We start from the raw sequence: 6523 nt of genomic DNA, 5'->3' as shown, positions 1-6523 counted from the left end.
TTCTTCTTCTTCTTCTTCTTCTTCTTCTTCTTCTTCTTCTTCTTCTTTTCTTCTAACAAGGTCCCAAGCTGGTTGATGAGAGGATTGTTGTGTATATAACTGATCTAGATTTTAGCAAAGCTTTTAATAATATAGCTCATATTATTCTTGTGGAGAAGATAGAGAGATGTGTACTAAATTCAGAACTGGATTGAGACCAGTTTTCAATAAAGTTAAGACTTGTTTTGAATAAAGTAATAGTTGATAGTTCAATGTCATGGTGGAAGGAGGTCTTCAGGGGTCTGGACTTGGCTCTGTCCTGTTTACTATTTTTATCAAGGACTTGGATAAAGACATAGATGGAAAGCTCGTTAGATCTGCAAGTGACAACTTAAATGGGTATGCAGAGATAGCTAATATTTTAGATAATCAAATCAGCATCCAAAAAGAGTTTGACTGGATACAGTACGGGGATGGATCTAATAAGATGAACTTTAATAGGGAGAAAGAGTAAGTCTTTCACTTGAATATGAAAAATTGACTTCATAGGGGCAGCTGGGTGGCACAGTGGATACAGCTCTGGCCCTGGAGTCAGAAGGACTTGAGTTCAAATCCAGTCTCAGACACTTGACACGTATTAGCTGTGTGACCTTAAGCAAGTCACTTAACCCCATTGCTTAGTAAAAAGTTGCCTTCATAAAGACAGGATAGGGAGACATGATTAGGCAGCATTTTTTCTGACTCAGATCTGGATATCTTAGTGGGCTACAAACTCATTATGAGTCCTCAGTAAGACATAGCAACCAATTAAAAAAAAATGCTTGTTCATTCTTTGGCTGTATCAAGAGACTCACAGCTCTAAGAACAGGGAAGTGATAGTTCTATTATATGCTCTATCCTGTCTTATCTGGAGTATTGTGTTCAGTTCTGGGCACCATGATTAAAGAGGGACAGTGATCATTTGGTGACTGACCAGAGGAGGGCCACCAGAACAGTAAAGGGTCTTCAGTCCATGTCATATGGGATTAGGGTGAAGTAACTGGGGAGATTTAACCTGAAGAGAAGAAGACTTGGTGGGTGGTTGAAGGAATTTGATAGCTGTGTTCAAGTATTTCAAGGGCTGTCATATGGATAGGGGATTATTAGATTTGAACCAAAAGCAAGGCATGGAAGCAGAAAATGGGTAAATTTAGGTTCAATGTCAGGAAAGGCTTCATAAAATTCAGAGCTGTCCACAAGTGAAGTGGGGCTGCCTGAAGAGGTGATGGTATCATCATGCAATTTCCTTTTTTGGGTACAGGTTGAACTACATGGCTGCTGGAGGCCCTTCAAATTCTTGGAAATTGTGATTTTGTAAGATCCTTTTGATCCTCATTCTGTCATGCAACACGTAAGCAGCGCTTCCCAGTTTTCTGTCATCTGCAAATTTGAAAAACATACACTTATGCACTCACAATGAACCTGAACTCAGTGATCCAGGGTGGGGTTTCATTAATGTTCCTTCTTTGCCTGCTGAACATACCTCCTCTAAATTCTGATCCTAGCCCCTCCACAACCAACACACATGTGCAGCATATAGATGCACACACATGTTCACATTTCTCATTCAAATTCAGAAGAATGAAAACTAAGTATAAGCATTCCCTTTCCATTATGATAGGTCCTTAGAATCCATTTCTTGGTTTGCTCTCCGTCGTCATCACAAAACTCTTTGAGTCTGCACTTAATGCAGGCTTAATGCACTTAATATGGGAATTTGGTGCTTTTTGGGTCACAAGAGAGAGGTTCTTGTGCCCCAGGCTGAGTCTCTTAGATTTTCTTCCCGGGCAAAACCTAAAGACCTCCTGGCCTGGCAAATTCCCCTGATGGCAAGCCATTTGGCAAAATATCCAAAATATGAAAGGTTACTGCTATTCCCTACTTCTTCTGGGAAAGGTATTAAAAGGACAGGTCTCCCCTTCCCCTAACCCTTCCCCTCTGGCCACTGGGAACACGTCCAGCTTCCCTCTGGGGAGATTTCAGTTTATTCTCAGATCACAGAGATCAGAGCTGCTGGCTCCTGATATTCAGGTCTCAGCTAGTGCTAGTGCCTGACTCATTTGTGACTCTCTGAGACAGATGATGAAGAAGAAGGCCAGAGGCATGGTAAGATGGAAAGGAAGTTGGGAGATGAGGTGGGGGCAGAGCTGAGGAAGAGTTAATTGTGGGCTTAGCTCTCTGTCTCACCTGGAGAGAGAGAGAGAGAGAGAGAGAGAGAGAGAGAGAGAGAGAGAGAGAGAGAGAGAGAGAGAGAGAGAGAGAGAGAGAGCGAGAGAGAGAGAGAGAGAGATTTTTTGTATTTTTCCATGCCATATTTGGCCTGACACTGAATGTAGCCCAGATCCCCTTGCTCTTTTATTCCTGAGTCACTCAGACAGAGAAACAGAAGCTAGGTTTTCCAGCTGCACCTGTATAATAAATGGATTCTGAAAATCAGTCTTTTGGGCTGCATGGGTTTCATTTGTTTGTTTTGGTTTGTGTCTACTGACCAAGTGTGGAAATGCAGAAGCAGGACTGGGCAGGTCAAGAGGAAATCATTTAAGGAAATGCAACCAAGGGCACCTCCACCCCACCCCGCTGCACCCCACCCCTGTGCTCAGGCCATTTCTCCCTTGACCGACTTCTTTGAATTAAGATTTGATAGAGAGGCTTCACTTGTTCTTGAAGATGACAGCTACCCAGAGGGTGGGTGGGAAATAATTTTCTGGGCTAAAGGGAAGAAATATTTTACAGTGGAAAAACAAAACAAAACAAAACAAAATAAACAAACAAAAAAAACAAAATAAAACACCAGATCTAGAATCAGAGAACCTGGGTTTGAATCCCAGCTTTGCCACTTAGTGACTGTATTACTTAGGCAAGTCATTTAACATCATCTGGCCTCAGTCTTCCCATCTTTAAAATGAAAGGGGTTGAATTATATAATGTGAAGGATCCCTTTCAGCTCTAAGTCTATGATCCTAGGATATAGTTTTATATCTGATCTATGGATCTACTAGACAACTCCACATCACAGAATCAAATTTTAGAATTTAGTCTCACATCAGAGAGTTAGCACGGTATGGTAGAAAAAGCATTGACTCTGGAGTCAGATGATCAGGGTTCAGATCCTGCTTCTGATGCTTACTACCCTTGGGACCTTGAATAAGTTATTTAACTTCTCTGGGCCTCAATTTCCTAATCTGTAAAATGAGGGGTACCAGATGGCCTCTGAAGTTTTTTTCAGCTCTCTATCTGTGATTCTTGTTTTATGGACTTTGAAACTCTATCTCAAAGGAGTTTCAGAGTTTGGGCTAGAACTGAGAGCTCCTGAACACTCATCTAGTGCTTGTTCTATTACATCAAGGATTTCTTCCATTACAGAATGCCTACCACACTCCTGGTCCATTGAGCCAGGCTCAAACCAGCAGCCGCAGTTGGAAGTTAGCCACAGGCCTCTGCTCTACCACTGGAGCTCCTGAAAGCCTTACCTGTCTGGGTTGGGCTGTGTAGAAAGCTTTGGGATGCCTAGGACTGTTCTTTTCTGGGAGAGATAGTTGGGGAGGGAAGAAGAGGTAGAGATAAATGGAGCAGCCATCTGCTGAGCCCAACACCAACATTTATACCTCAATCCCTGGTAATGCCATATAGTACTTGGAGAACATCAAACCCTGGGAGTCCTACCAGTAAATGTACCTACCATTCCCTGGCCTGGCAGATTTCAATCTTCCTGACCCGTCAAGCAGAGGTCATTTGGCTTGGTCTTACTCTTGGTATATGGAAGAGAATGGTTGTGGGGAGGGGAAGGGACAGACATTTGCTTTAAACTGGGACAATAAGTTCTAAGTCTGGGTTAACATTGTATAGGATTGTTACGGAAGGCCAATGTTCCCTTGCTTCTCTTTTGCCGCAGCTTATTCTAGGACTATCTGAGAGGTCCTAAGGCCTCCCCTATATAGAAGAGACCCTTATCTGTCCATATTTTATATTTTGGTTTGAGTCCTTTGTGACTTGAGATCATAAATCAAAGGATCATAGGTTGAGGACCAGAAAGGACCTCAGAGGCCATTTAGTTCAATGCCCTCATTTTACAGATGAGGAAACCAATGCTCAGAGAGATTGAGACTTGCTCAACATCACATAGGTAGTAAGTGACAAAGACAGGATTTAAACCCAGATCATTTGATCCCAATTTCATGGTTTTACACTGTGTTCCCCGACTGATCTTTTCCTATACTACTTGGTTCTATCCAAAGTACCTTCTTTTCCTCTTGCCATGAAATTCCCATAGCCAGGTACCAAAGAAAGTTAATTGAACATAATAAGGACTTAATAATTGCTTGTTGAATGGATGAATGAATGAATGAATGCAGTCTTCATGATCATTTTGCATCTTACTATTTCACCTGATCATTCATTCATTCATTCATTATTCAGAAAAACAAAGATTTATTGAATGTCTAGACTACATGAAGAGCATGATGTTAGCAGTTTTGGGGACTGCATGAGTTAATAAGATGTAGGGTATGCTAATCCAGCTCCTACTAGCTCAAGAAAGCTGATTATTAAATTATTAGTATGAGCACTTACATCTTAGAATTTAGCAAATGCCACAAATTAGGGCTTGATTTATAGTTTTGTTGATAGTCTACTCTAATCCCAAGAAACTGAGGGAGAAAATTTTAATAATTCAGATTAAACTTAAAAGTATTTCATGTTTATGTTTTTTTTTCTTTTGGAGTTGTTAAATATTTAACTTCACATCACTAATCATATAGCCCTTAACCTCAAGGAACTTGCAACTAAGGGAGAGAAGATAGGTACACAAGAAACTACAATACAAAATAGAAGGTGAAAGCTCAATTATGGTGGTACAATGTGTTATCTTTGGGAGTTCAGAGAAGAAAGAGATTTCTTTCAGCTGGGAAAACCAGAAAAGCCTTCCTGGACAAAGGTAGCATGTAAGCTGGACCTAAAGGATGATACTAAACATTTTAGGGCAACACCCTTCCCAGGAAAACTTTGAGCTTCTGTAACACCCTTTCTTTAGGAGCTAGAGCAATAACAGACAAATCTCTGCATTTTACAGATAAAGATAGTGAGGCCAGGAGAGGTTAATTGATTTTTTTCCCAAGTTCACATTGGCAGTAATGGAGCCGAGATTTGAACCTGTCTTCTGTCTACAGATCTGGTGCTGTTTCCACTATCAATCAATCTATAAACATTTATTAATCACCTACTGTTTGCTGGGCACTGTGCTAAGTAAGACCTGGGGATACAAAGAGAGGCAAAAGACACTTTCTGCAATGACATATGGAATTCACAATCTAACAGGAGAGAGAAACAAATATGTATAAACAAGCTATATACAGATAAATAGAAAATAATTAATAGAAAGGGAAGGCATTAGAATTAAGAGGAGTTGGGAAAGGCTTCCTATAGTTTAGTTGGGACTTGAAGAAAAGCCAGGGAGATCAGTAGGTACAGCTGAGGTTATCACCCTCTCTCATTTTATAAGGGAAGCAATAAAGTTACCGGCATAAGAAGGTCTTTTCCAAGGTGCCTCAGCAAGTCACTATAGCCCAGGAATCTCTGATTTGCATTTTGTTGTCATTTACTACAGCTAGGCCCCCATCAGTGTGTATGATCAGTCTCATGACATGGTTTCGCACTGTATATTTCCATTGGGCTGGAACCGATGACCATATTTTACACAATTATAACTTCAAATAGTGCACTTCAAAGAAGTGCTGACTTTGATGGACTCATTATTTACAGTAATCTAGACCTGGTCATACAAGAACATTATGCCAGAAGTCAAGAGACCAGGGTTTTAGTCCTATGTCTGCCACTAACTAGTCTTAACTACTCTGGGTCTCAGTTTCCTCATTTGTAAAATGAGAGGCTTGGACTAGGTCTTGAACTTCCCTTCCAGCTCTTCCATTATATGATACCTAAGGTGTTACCTGGACACTAGGCTGTTGGTGGGGTGAATAGGAAAGTGAATACAGCTTGGGCTCTCATATTTCTCCTTTTTCAGAACTTGCTGTGAATTCTCCCCAAATACCTTTATCCGACTCAGAGGGGTAAGTAGGCAAAGGTTTTTAGTGTTCTAGATTATGACAGCATTTCTCAAATATGAAGAAAATATTTCACCAAACTATGTGTAATACATGTTTGTTTTTTTTTTGTTTTTTTAGGCAATTGGGGTTAAGTGACTTGCCCAGGGTCACACAGCTAGTAAGTGTCAAGTGTTTGGTCTGAGGCCGGATTTGAACTCAGGTCCTTCTGACGTCAGGGCCGGTGCTCTATCCACTGCACCACCTAGCTGCCCCACACATGTTGTTTTGATACAATTCTACAAATTGTAGTTTTGTACAGCCTTGTATTTTACAGCATGAAATGATGGCTTATAAATATATTATTAATATGTCAATTGCCACAATGATAGTAGCACAAAACTAACTCACCCATATGCCTTTTTTTTTAAATGAAAAATTTTATTCATGATAGAGCACTGAAATGG

The sequence above is a fragment of the Vombatus ursinus genome, unplaced genomic scaffold, assembly GCF_900497805.2.
Source record: "Vombatus ursinus unplaced genomic scaffold, bare-nosed wombat genome assembly UNPS02009062.1, whole genome shotgun sequence".
Taxonomy (NCBI): Eukaryota; Metazoa; Chordata; class Mammalia; order Diprotodontia; family Vombatidae; genus Vombatus; species Vombatus ursinus.
This window is presented reverse-complemented; position numbering follows the sequence as displayed.